This window comes from Oryx dammah, unplaced genomic scaffold, assembly GCF_014754425.2.
Source record: "Oryx dammah isolate SB20612 unplaced genomic scaffold, SCBI_Odam_1.1 HiC_scaffold_16, whole genome shotgun sequence".
Lineage (NCBI taxonomy): Eukaryota > Metazoa > Chordata > Mammalia > Artiodactyla > Bovidae > Oryx > Oryx dammah.
In genome coordinates, this window is record NW_024070200.1 from 22,115,552 (window position 1) to 22,128,984 (window position 13,433).

Here is a 13,433-nt window from a genome sequence, read left to right on the forward strand (position 1 = left end):
ATAAGGAAACAGAAAACTTGAACAACACTATAGACCAACCTAGCAGACATATGACAGAGAAGGCAATGGCACCCCACTCCAGTACTCTTGCCTGGAAAATCCCATGGAAGGAGGAGCCTGGTGGGCTGCAGTCCATGGAGTCGCTAAGAGTCAGACACAACTGAGCAACTTCACTTTCACTTTTCACCTTCATGCATAGGAGAAGGAAATGGCAACCCACTCCAGTGTTCTTGCCTGGAGAATCCCAGAAACGGGGGAGCCTGGTGGGCTGCCATCTATGGGGTCGCACAGAGTCGGACACGACTGAAGCAACTTAGCAGTAGCAGCAGCAGACATGTGAACAACATTATACCCAACAATGGGGCTTCCCTGGTGGCTCAGTGGTAAAGAATTTGCCTGTTAATGCAGATGATTCGATCCCTGGTCCAGTAAGATCTCCTGGAGAAGGAAATGGCAACCTACTCCATCTTCCTGCCTGGAAAATATCATAGACAAGGGAACCTGGCAGGCTACAGTCCATGGAGTCACAAAGAGTCGGAAATGTTCCATTTTCAAGATATGTTAGGCCAGAAAACAAGTCTTAATAAATTTAAGAAGTTTGAAATAAAGTACCTTCTCCAATCACAAATGAAGCTAGAAATCAACAACAAAGAAAATAGGAAAATCTGCAAATTATTAACCACTATTAAGTAAAAAAATCCCATGGACAGAGTAGCCTGGCAGGCTACAGTCCTGGAGTCAGACTTGACTGAAAGGACTGAGTTCAGTTCAGTAGCTCAGTCGTGTTCGACTCTTTGCGACCCCATGAATCACGGCACACCAGGCTTCCCTGTTCATCACCATCTCCCGGAGTTCACTCAGACTCACGTCCATTGAGTCCATGATGCCATCCAGCCATCTCATCCTCTGTCGTCCCCTTCTCCTCCTGCCCCCAATCCCTCCCAGCATCAGAGTCTTTTCCAATGAGTCAACTCTTCTCATGAGGTGGCCAAAGTACTGGAGTTTCAGCTTTAGCATCATTCCTTCCAAAGAAATCCCAGGGTTGATCTCCTTCAGAATGGACTGGTTGGATCTCCTTGCAGTCCAAGGGACTCTCAAGAGTCTTCTCTAACACCACAGTTCAAAAGCATCAATTCTTCGGCACTCAGCCTTTTTCACAGTCCAACTCTCACATCCATACATGACCACAGGAAAAACCATAGCCTTGACTAGATGGACCTTAGTCGGCAAAGTAATGTCTCTGCTTTTGAATATGCTATCTAGGTTGGTCATAACTTTTCTTCCAAGGAGTAAGCGTCTTTTCATTTCATGGCTGCAGTCACCATCTACAGTGATTTTGGAGCCCCCAAAAATAAAGTCTGACACTGTTTCCACTGTTTCCCCATCTATTTCCCATGAAGTGATGGGACCAGATGCCATGATCTTTGTTTTCTGAATGTTGAGCTTTAAGCCAACTTTTTCACTCTCTTTCACTTTCATCAAGAGCCTTTTTAAAGCTCCTCTTCACTTTCTGCCAATAATGGTGGTGTCATCTGCATATCTGAGGTTATTAATATTTCTCCCAGCAATCTTGATTCCAGCTTGTGTTTCTTCCAGTCCAGCGTTTCTCATGATGTACTCTGCATAGAAGTTAAATAAGCAGGGTGACAATATACAGCCTTGACGTACTCCTTTTCCTATTTGGAACCAGTCTGTTGTTCCATGTCCAGTTCTAACTGTTGCTTCCTGACCTGCATACAGATTTCTCAAGAGGCAGGTTAGGTGGTCTGGTATTCCCATCTCTTTCAGAATGTTCCACAGTTTATTGTGATCCACACAGTCAAAGGGTTTGGCATAGTCAGTAAAGCAGAAACAGATATTTTTCTGGAACTCTCTTGTTTTTTCCATATGGGATGCTGCAAATGGAGTACTAACTGGGAAGTTTATAGTAGTGAAAGTGAAAGTGAAGTCGCTCAGTTGTGTCCGACTCTTTGCGACCTCATGGACTGGAGCCTACAGGCCGTCTCCGTCCATGGGATTCTCCAGGCAAGAATACTGGAGTGGGTTACCATTTCCTTCTCCAGGGGATCTTCCTGACCCAGGGATCAAATGCTTGCATTAAAAAAAAAAAAAAACTCAAGTTGACAACCTAACTTTAGACCTCAGGGTACTAGGAAAATGGAGCCAAACTAAGTCCAAAGTTCAAAAAAGAGAAGAAATAATAAAGATTAGAACAAAGATAAATGAAATAGACTAGAAAGACAGCTTTTAAAAAATCAATGAATCCAAAGTTGATATTTTTTAAAAAATCAACAAATTGATAAGCCTTTGCCTAAACTTGGAAAGAAAAAAAAGAGGACTCATAACTAAAATTAGAAATGAAATAGAAGACATCGCCGCTGATGTGACAGAAATAAAAATGACCACAAGAGCTCATGGTTCCAGTGGGGAGAAAAGGAGGAAGCAGCGAGAGGGGTGGTTGAAGGAGGACCCGCCGCAGCTTCTGCAACCACTGCCGCTAGCATCTCTATCCTTGTGATGTGGGAAAGTGAAAGTGAAGTTGCTCAGTCGTGCCAACTCTTTGCGACCCCATGGATAGTAGCCTGCCCCAAGCTCCTCTGTCCATGGGATTTTCAAGGCAAGAGTACTGGAGTGGGTTGCCATTTCCTTCTCCAGGGAATCTCCCAACCCAGGTATCGAACCCAGGTCTCTCACATTGTAGACAGATGCTTTACCATCTGAGCCACCAGGGAAATCCTGTGATTTGGGAAAGGAGGTGTAAATCCTGACCTGTGGCTGCGGTGTAGCCTCTGTGAGAAGGTTAGCGGCAGGAAGGTGAAGGTGGATATAAATAAACTCAATATTGGAGGTAGCATCTAACTGCTGCTGTAAGTGAGAGAGTCGAAGCCTAGTAAGAATGTCTAGCTACAGGAGAATGAAATCAGAGGACTGTGCTTAAAGTCCCAAGAGAGCTTTCTCAATCAGTCTTATCCTGCTAGAACTTGAAGCATCACTCCAGATACATGGTGATATCCATGGGCAATACTACGATTTGCTTCGACTTTTTGAGTAGAGTGGTGTAATCCTGCCAGAAAATAAATTACCTGTTTATTGGGGACTATGTGCATAGGGGAAAGGAGTCATTGGAGACTATCAGCCTCTTGTTGGCTTACATAATCAAATATCCTGAGGAATTTTTTCTTCTCAGAGGAAACCACGAATGTGCCAGCATCAATAGGATTTATGGATTTTATGATGAGTGTAAAAGAAGATATAACATTAAACTATGGAAAACTTTCACAGCCTGCTTTAACTGTTTATTGATAGCAGCCATCGTGGATGAGAAAATATTCTGCTGTCATGGAGGTTTATCACCAAATCTTCAATCCATGGAACAGATTTGGCGGAATTATGTGACCAACTGATGTACCAGATCAAGGTCTTCTTTGTGATCTTTTGTAGTCTGACCCCGATGAAGATGTCTTAAACTGAGGTGAAAATGACAGAGAAGTGTCCCCATTTGATGCAGAAGTGGTTGTAAAATTTCTCCATAGGCATAATTTGGATCTTATATGTAAAGCACATTAAGTGGTTGAAGATGGATATGAAGTTTTTGCAAAGAGGCAGTTGGTCACTCTGTTTTCCATGCCCAATTATTGTAGAGAGTTTGACAATGCAGGTACCATGATGAGTGTGGACGAAACACATCTGATGTGTTCTTTTCAGATTGTAAAGCCTGCAGAGATGGCAACCCACTCCAGTACTCTTGCCTGGACAATCCCATGGACGGAGGAGCCTGGTAGGCTGCGGTCCATGGGGTCGCTAAGAGTTGGACAGGACTAAGCGTCTTCACTTTCACTTTTCACTTTCATGCATTGGGGAAGGAAATGGCAACCCACTCCAGTGTTCTTGCCTGGATAATCCCAGGGACGGGGGAGCCTGGTGGGCTGCCGTCTATGGGGTCGCACAGAGTCAGACACGACTGAAGCGACTTAGCAGCAGCAGCACCAAAGAAAAAGAAGCCAAATGCCATGAGACCCATAACACCTCCAAGGGGTATGATCACAAAGCAAACAAAGAAATTGATGTCATGTTGACACTGCTTAGTTGGGACTTTAATATACAGTATATAAGCTTCATTTTTTAAAACTGTAATGTGTATTGGTCAGCTTGCTCAAACAGTGTTTTGGGGGCCCCCCTTTTCCATTTTTTACTTAAGAAATGGTATTTGCTGGTTATAACAGCAAATGAAAGACTCTCCACTCCCAAGGAAAAATGTTTTGTTTTGTTTCTGTTCCTTTTGAAAACAACTTTAATGAGGGTGTAAAAGCTGAACACTTAGAACAGTGTACCCTGTCTAAGGGGTGAGTGTACAATTGATTTGTTTTTTAATTCAGTACAGCCCCTGAATAATGTAAATGCTCATTTTCTTTAAGATATAAAGAGCTCTAGGGTGCTCAGTCTGTACATGTTATTGTCATAAAATGCATACTGTTGGATACAAACCACTGTGAACTTTTTTGTTTCAAAGGGACTGTTTTTTTTTTTTTTTTCCTTCTCATTGTCTTATCATGTAAAACTACTTTTTATAGCTATCAACATTAGGAGTAACTTTCTACCTTGCCAGCATCACTGGTATGTATATTTAATTAAAGCACACTTTCCCCTGTGGTATACTTAAAATGACAGTTAAAGCCATTATTTTCTAAAAAATGACCGTAAGAGACAAATATGAACAGTTATATGCCAACAAAATGGATAACCTAAAAGAAGTTGATAAATTCCTAGAAAAACACAACCTACCAAGATTGAATTATGCAGAAATAAAAAAATCTGAACAGATCTATAACTAGTAAGGAGATTGAAGCAGTAATCAAACCTCAACAAAGAAAAGTTCTGGACCAGAAGGCTTCACTGGAGAATTCTACTAAACATTTAAGAATTAGCACCAATCCTCCTTAAAAATTGCAAAGAATAAAAGAGGAAGGAACACTTGCAAACTCATCCTATGAGGTCAGCAGTACTTTGATACTAAAACTAGATAAAAAGAGGAAACAACAGACTAACATCCCTGATGAACAATGATGAAAAAATCCTCAGCAGAATACTCCCAAATTGAATCCAACAGCACATTAAAATGATTATTTACCATGACCACGTGGGATTTTTATCTGGAACAAAGGCCCTATTCAACATATCAAAATCAATCAACATTAACAAAAGATAAAAATCACATGGGTATCTCAACTGAAATCAGAGAAAACATTTGAAAAAACTTGACACACTTTCATTATTTAAAAAAGACAACAAGCTAAGAATAGAAAAAGTAATTTCAACATAATGGGCTTCCCAGATGACTCAGGGGTAAAGAATCAGTCTGCCAATGCAGGAGGCTCAGGAGACATAGGTTCGATCCTGGTCGGGAGATCCCCTGGAGAAGGAAATGGCAACCACTCCACTATTCTTGCCTTGAAAATGTCATGAACAGAAAACTCTGCCTGTAGAACTATATAGTCCATGGGGTCGCAAGGAGTCATATGTGACTGAACTTGCATGCACACATCTCAACATAATAAAAACCAGGTATAAAAACCTACAGCAAACATCATCTTCAATGGTGAATACCTAAAAGCTTTTCCCTTAAGATCAGGAACACGGCAAGGAAGCCCACTGTCACCATTACTATTCAACATAATATGGGATTCCTAGTCAGTTCAATTAGGCAGAAAAAATTAATATAGGCATTCAAATTTAACTCTTTCTGCAGATGATATTATTTTAGATGAAAATCCTAAAGGTTCCACAATGAAATTACTACAGGTAATAAACAATTTCAGCAAAGTTTCAGGATATAAAAATCAATGCACAGACATCAGTTATATTTCTATATACAAAAAATGACCAATGTGAGAAGGAAATTAAGAAAGTGACTGCACTTAGTATAGCATGAAAAAGGATAAAATAATTAGCAATAAACTTAGCTGAAGAGATGAAAAACTTGTATACTGAAAACTGTAAGACATTTCTAAAGAAATTAAGATGCAAATAAATGGAAAGACATTCATGCTTGTGAACTGGAAGACAGTATTGTTTAAATGTCCATACTACCCAAAGTGATATACAGATTCAGTTCAATCCCTATTAAAATCCTATGGCATTTTTTACAGAAATAGGAAAAATCTAAAATTCATATGAAACCACAGAAACCTCTGAAGCAATCTTGAGAAAGAAGAACAAGGTAGAAGCCTCACACTTCCTGAACTCAAAGCATACTATAGACAACTGTAATTAAGTGGCATTGTCTGTCTCTTCACACAGTCTTCCTTCTATGCATGTCTTCCTGTGTCTAAATTTCCCCTTTTTATAAGAATACACATTGTACTAGGGTCATCCTAATGAGCTTATTTTAATTTGATTGTTCTATAAATACCCCATTTCCAAATGAGGTCATATTCTGAGGTACTTGGAGTTAGGGCTTCAATTCATCTTTTCTGGAGGAGACAATTCAGCCCATAACAATAACTTGAGAAACAAAATGAAAACACAACATGCTATAGTTATGGGATGCAACAAAAGCTGTGCTCAGAACATTCACAGCTGTAGATGACCATATTAAAGAAAACACTGCAAATCAATAGCTTAATTTTACACCTTAGGAAATTAGAAAAAGGAGAGAAAAGAAAACCAGCAGAAGGAAAGAAATATTATAGCAGAGGTGAATGAAATAGGGAATAGGGAAAATAATAGAACTGGTTAAACCAAAAGTTTAGTTCTTTGAAAATGTTTTAAAACTTTCAAAACTTTAGCTATATTGACTAAGAAAAAGATAGAAGATGTTATTAAAATCAGAAATGAAAGTGAAAACATCAAAACTTAGTTACATTGACTAAGAAAAAACAGATGTAATAAAATCAGAAATGAAAGTGGGGACATTACTATTGGCCTTACAGAAACTGAAAGAATTTTAAGAGAATATAATTGGCGTACAATTGTATGCCAACAAATTAAATAATTTAGATGAAGTGAACACATTCATCAAAATATACACATTACCAAAACTTACTCTAGAATAGAAAATATCAACAGACCTATAATAAGTAAACAAATTGAATCAGTAATTAAAATCAATCCAATAAAACAAGTTCAAGACCAGATGGCTTCACAGATGAATTCTACCAAATATTTAAAGAATAAACAATGATTCTACTCAAACTTTTTCCAAAAATAGAGAGGAGAAAATACTTCCTAATACATTCTATGAGACCAATGTTTCCTTGATACTAAAGCCAGAAAAAGATATCACAAGAAAAGTACAGACCAATATCCTTTATGATGCAAATATACTAGCAAACTAAATTCAAAAGCATATTTAAAGGAGTAAGCACCATGAACAAACAGAATTTATCCCAGGAATAAAAAGGTGTTAAGACATGATAGAATCAATCCATATAGTACATTTCATATTAATATGACAAAGGAAAAATACCTACATGATTATCTTAATAGATGTAGAAAAAGCACCTGACAAAATTCCACCTCATTTCATGTTAAAACACTCAGCAAAATAGGAATAGAAGGAACACTTCCTTAACATGATAAAAAGCACTTATGAAAATTTCACAGGTAACATATTCATGTCAGGAACAAGACAAGAACACCTAATTTCATCACTGCTATTCAACATTGTACTGGAATTCCTAGAGAGAACAATTATGTAAGAAAGAAAGAAAAGTTCTCCAAATTAGAAAAAAAATAAAACTATTTCTATTTGCAAATGACATGATTCTATGTAGGAAAAAAATCCACCAAAAAATTAATACATGAATTCAGCAGAGTTGCAGGGTACAAGATCAAAATACAAAAATCAGTGGTGCTTCCATATACCAGCAATGAATTATCCAAATAGGAAATTTTGAAAAATCCTCTTACTACAGCATCCAAAATAATAAAATACCTAGTAATAAATTTAACCAAGGAAGTGAAAAGTGTGCGTACTAAAGACTACAATGCAATGTTGAAAGAAACTAAAGACATAGTTAAATGGAAAGGCATCCCATAGTCATAGATCATAAGATTTTAATATTGTTAAAGTAGCATTTCTGTCCAAAGTCATCTGCAGATTCAAAGCAATCCCTATCAAAATTCCAGTGGCCTTTCTTACATAAATCAGTAAGCTGATCCTCAAGTTCATATGGAATTGCAAGGGGCCTCAAATAGTCAAGGCAATTTAGGAAAAGAAAAAGAAAGTTGGAGAACTTATGTGTTCTGATTTCAAAGCTTTCAAAATATTAATTAAATAGTGAGGTTGGGGCATAAGGAGAGACATACTGACCAGTAGAAAGAATAGAGAATCCAGAAAGAAACCCAAGTATCTATAGCCAATTGATTTTCAACAAGCATTCTAGACCATTTAATGATTATCTTCAACTCTTGGACTTTGTCAGGATTAAAAACTTGTGCATCAAAGGATACTATCAAGAAAGTAAAAAATGGAAGAAACATTTGCAAATCATATATCTAATAGAGCTTATTATTTAGAATGTACAAAGAACCCTTACAATTTAATAACAAAAATACACAGTCCAACCAAAAAATGAGCAATGGGCTTTAATATACTTTTTTTTTAAAGACATGCAAATGGCCAATAATCACATGAAAAGATGGTCAACTTCATCAGTCATTGAAGAAAAGCAAATCAAAGCCACTATGTGATACCACTTCACATCCTCTGGGACTAGGATGGCTATAATTTTTTTTCAAATGGAAAATAACAGGTTTGGGGAGGAATATAGAGGCATATATATGTATACTTAGGTTCCAATAATATCTAAGGTATTCAGAATGAATTCAGGCAAAAGTTACTTAAATTCTGTGCCAGAATTTCCTCATTTGTGAAAGTGAAAGTGTTAGTCGCTCAGTCATGTCTGACTCCTTGCAACCCTGCCAGGCTCCTCTGTCCATGGGATTTCCCAGGCAAGAATACTGAAATGGGTTGCCATTTCCTTCTCCAGAGTATCTTCCAGACCCAGGATCGAACCCAGTTCTCTTTCATTGCAGGCAGATTCTTTACCATCTGAGTTACCAGGGAAGCCCAAAATGTATCTGAGAGTAAGCAACAGCTTTTCTAGGAATTATTTTAAAATTTATATCCATTATAAACAGCCCTGTATGTGTGCTGCGCTCAGTCATATCTGACACTTGGTGATCCTCCTCATTTGTAAGATGAGAATATTTCAGGACTTCCCTCATGGTCAAATGCTTAAGAACCTGCCTGCCAATGCAGGGGACTCAGATTTCATCCTTAGTCCCAAAAGACCCCATATGCTGCAGAACAACCAAGCCCACGTGCCTAGAGCTTGTGTTCCACCACAAGATAAGTCACTGCCATGAGAAGCCCAAGCACAGGGATAGTGTGAATGAGACAGTGGTTTGTAAAAATCTTAGCCTAGTGCCTTGCATAAGTATTACATGAATATTGTAGTTATTACAATTTGCTAGGCAGGCTGACTATGACCTGAAGGTTGCAAATTGCTCTTCACTTTTCTAGAATCTTGATTTCCCTCTGGTCTATTCTCTTATTTTTTTTCCTAATTTGCTGTGAACCAAAATATTAGATGTCCATCCTATCAACCTTTCTGGAATTGGGTCTAAAATTAGTTCTAAGTGAAGGCCTGGGAAGCTTCCAGGAGCAAGTAAAAGGATTTCTGCATGTTGATGGCTCATAGGTCTTAACTATACATTCACAGTTACCTCTTAAGTAACAGAACTCTGTAAATAAATGGCCTCTAAGTGTTGTTCTTATCATATCACAATAATATATTGAAAAAAGCTTCCCAAGTAATTATTTTGTTCATACAGCCCAGTTAAAGTCCCTTGGAACTTAGAACTGCTCTGTTAGGCGATAGAATAATCTAATGCATCAGAACCTAGGATCTGTCCTAAATAACATGTTGCTTTGATATCTGTAAACTATAAATCACTGAGGACTTAGAGCAGTGATACTCAGACCCAATTTGCACACAGCATTTCTTTAATATTTCTGCAAAAGAATACTTGAGAATAATATAGGTTTTTTGAATCATTCAAGAGTTGAAATCTCTCCTACTGGTCAAGATTTCTTAATCTGGTATCCATAGAACATTCTTCCCAACTTCCTTTCCTGTTCCATGGATGGGCTCTATGCATGCCAAATTCTGCATTTGTATGTCTATGTGTATATACAGTGTGTTTTGGCATCTAAAGAAGACTCTCTAGCCTACAATGTCTATGTGTCTTTAGGGAATGGTATTTGTAAATGTGGCTCCAGTCACAGTACATTGAATACCATGGGATTATATTGCATTTTCTAGTCAGAAACTGATGAAGATAAACTTTAGACTTGAGGAAAACAGAATTTTTCAAACTGAGAAATACTGTAATTTTAAAGTATAGCTCTTGGTTCCTAAACTTTTTCCCAAACTGTGGTTGACACTGCCAGTTGTTTAATATGTTTTTCCCTTTCTCCCATAATGGTGTGTGTGTATATATATATATTTTTTTTTTTTTTTTCTTTTTTTCCTAGACACATTGTCACCCAGCAAAATACTACCTTTCCCAATCTCCCTCATACTTAGGCATGGCCCTTGTGGCCAAGTTCTAAACAACGAGATTTATGTAATTTGGAGGGTTTTCTTTACCCTTTTTACTTTTCTTCCTCTCTGCAGGCCTGAGCTTTATTTTGGCTTACAATTGTGTCATTATCTGAGGGCGAAATAAATTTCTGTCTCATTTAAGTCACTATTATTTTGGCCTTGAACAGTAGCTGATCCTATGGCGCAATACAAAAACTTTATTCCAAAAAGACATTGAAGAAATTGTCGGATACTTAAGTTCAGTATCTAGTTTTTTAATCTTTATTGAATTTGTCACAATATTGATTATGTTTTGGCCCCAAGGCATACGGGATCCTGGCTCCCCGATCAGGGATGGAACCCTTACCCCCTCCACTGAAAGTCTTAATCACTGGACCATCAGGGAAGTCCCTTCAGTAAATATTTTAAGGTTCCTAAAAGTTTAGTTTCTAGTCACTTGGCAAACTGATAAATCCATAATTTAGCTATGTAGTTCTCAACCAAGATCAAGTAAATAAATCAATAATTTAAAAATATAAGCTTGATACTTTAGCAGTTTTGCTCTAATATCAGGACATTACACCATTATTTAAAATAATAATAGAAAGAGTAATGTGATGGATTGTGTCTAGGGAATCTGAAATAGTAGGTCAAGTAAACTTTGCTTTTCCCAGTGCTAACCTCCCAGGGTTCCAATACTGGTCATGGGCAAATTTGGCTGCAGGTAAGAGCTATGCCCCATAATCAGAGCTCTGAGTATAGTGGGTACTTGTTGACTGTGGATTACCACTGGCTGACTCCTAAACTCCAGAATGTTCTTATACCCAGGTCCTATCTTCTCAGCTCATCTAGAGGTATAGGTAGGATTAGACCACCTGTGATATCAGGTCTTTTTTTACTCAAAGAAATCTATTCTAATACAGAGAGGTTAAAAAGAGATAGCAATTTTCTAAAAGGGTATTTGGAAAGAGAGAATCTGGGAGTCTTATGACTGAATCCTTGGGATCCTGAAAGATTGAGATCTGAGTGAGACCTCAAACTTGCATCTACCTCCTCAAGGTAAAATATTCATAGATTAAGATATTTATGAAAAAAAAAGATATTCATGGAAATGATGAATGATGTCAAAAGGCTGTCTTTAAATCTTGACCTGGGAGTACTGCTTATTTCCTGAAATAATCTAGGGAAGGGAAAAATTTACTTACATTGCAACATAGTGTGGTCTCTTTCATTAGATTATATACTCTAGGGGGGATTTTAACTGTAATATTGCCAGAGCATAATGCTGACACATAGAAAATTTTCAATGAATGAAGGTAGGATTTGCTTCCCTGTGTGCTTTGGGGTTTAATTGTATGTAATAATCCAAAAAATTTCTTTAATTGAAAAAAATTATCTACTTATATACAAAATTAATTTTGGTAACATTTAATTATTTTAGGTTTCAGTATGACCAAAGGTAATTTGGCCTGTGATTAACATTTAAATCTATAATCCCATGGCTCTTAGAAGAAGGAATCCTGGAATTGAATCCAGCTATATCAATAACTTCTGGTGTGATCTTGGGGAACTTAGTTTCCTCAATGGAAGATGAGGTAAATATTTTCTCTGAGCTCTGAAATTCTGATTTTAGTGCTTAGTAAATAATAGGTTCTAAAGTATTTACTGAATAAGTGATTCTATGTTATACTTAAGGCCTCATATTTAATTAGTAAGAAACTGAAACATCGCTTAAAAGCTTTTACCGTATCTAAATAGCAAATATTTCTGAAAACTATTTCTTGGTGAGCATATTCAAACTTGGTAATTTTAATCAAATATGAGAAAATTTGTTTTTGCACATCTGACCACAGAAGTAATGTCTCTCCAATTGCTCACTGTCATTATTATCAGCTTTTAATAGCTCAACCTAAGAATTAAACACAAAATATAAAACCAATTACTGTATTTTGTACATTTAATTGGAAATCATATATATTAAGTTGAACCTTGTTACATATACTGATATTCAATGGCCTTCAAAAATAGTAATTTTATATGGTTCAAACTGAATATATTTAGTACTGAATACCATGTTTAAGAAATAATATGACAATAAGGGTTCCAAAGTTTCTCCTCCCTTTTAGGCCTATCATTTCCTGCCTGTTAAGGGTGTGGCAGGTATTTTCCTAAAATTTGAGAATCTTGTCTCTCCTACATAGCATCAACTTGTGGTTTAAAAATAGTATATATATCCTAGTATTTTTGTTTTGCTAACTATCCTAAAAGGCTAGTATGAATAATTAATCGCTTTATAGAGAGAATATACTGGGAGTTCCTTAATGTTCCTTGATTATTTAGGTCAGTGGTTCACCAACTGTAGCATATATAATAATCATTGGCGAACTTATTCAAACACAGTTTTCTGAGCCCTATACCACAGATTGTGATTCAGTAAGTCAGGACTGGAACACGAATCTGCTTTTCTTACACACACATTACACGGATGCTCACGGATATTAGGTATAGAAGCGACTTATTTGTAATAAGGCCTTTTTCCCCCCTTTGGTCTTTCAGTAAATAAAACTCAAGTTGATGAGGTACGAGATAAATTCCCTTAAGCCGAAACCGCTTCTTAGAAAAGTACTACATTAACTCAATTGTAAGATAACCGTAAATTGGATTTATTTTGACTTAGTCTGTCAATTTCAGTCTACAGTTTCAGGACAACTAACTCCAAGGAATTTAGTCACCTGTTCCTTCTTTAGAACTGCACTGTGCTCTGGCTTTCCAGAGGGCAAGGGTCGCCGGGGCCCTGCCGATGAAGTTCTAGGCCAGAGTCACTTTTTTTTACTTGCCTTATCA

The 13,433-nt window shown here is 37.2% G+C and overlaps 1 pseudogene; it reads left to right on the forward strand.

Annotated features, from left to right (window-relative positions):
• Positions 1-2,868: 2,868 nt before the first annotated feature.
• On the forward strand, positions 2,869-13,189 carry LOC120875320 (annotated as a pseudogene).
• Positions 13,190-13,433: the final 244 nt, after the last annotated feature.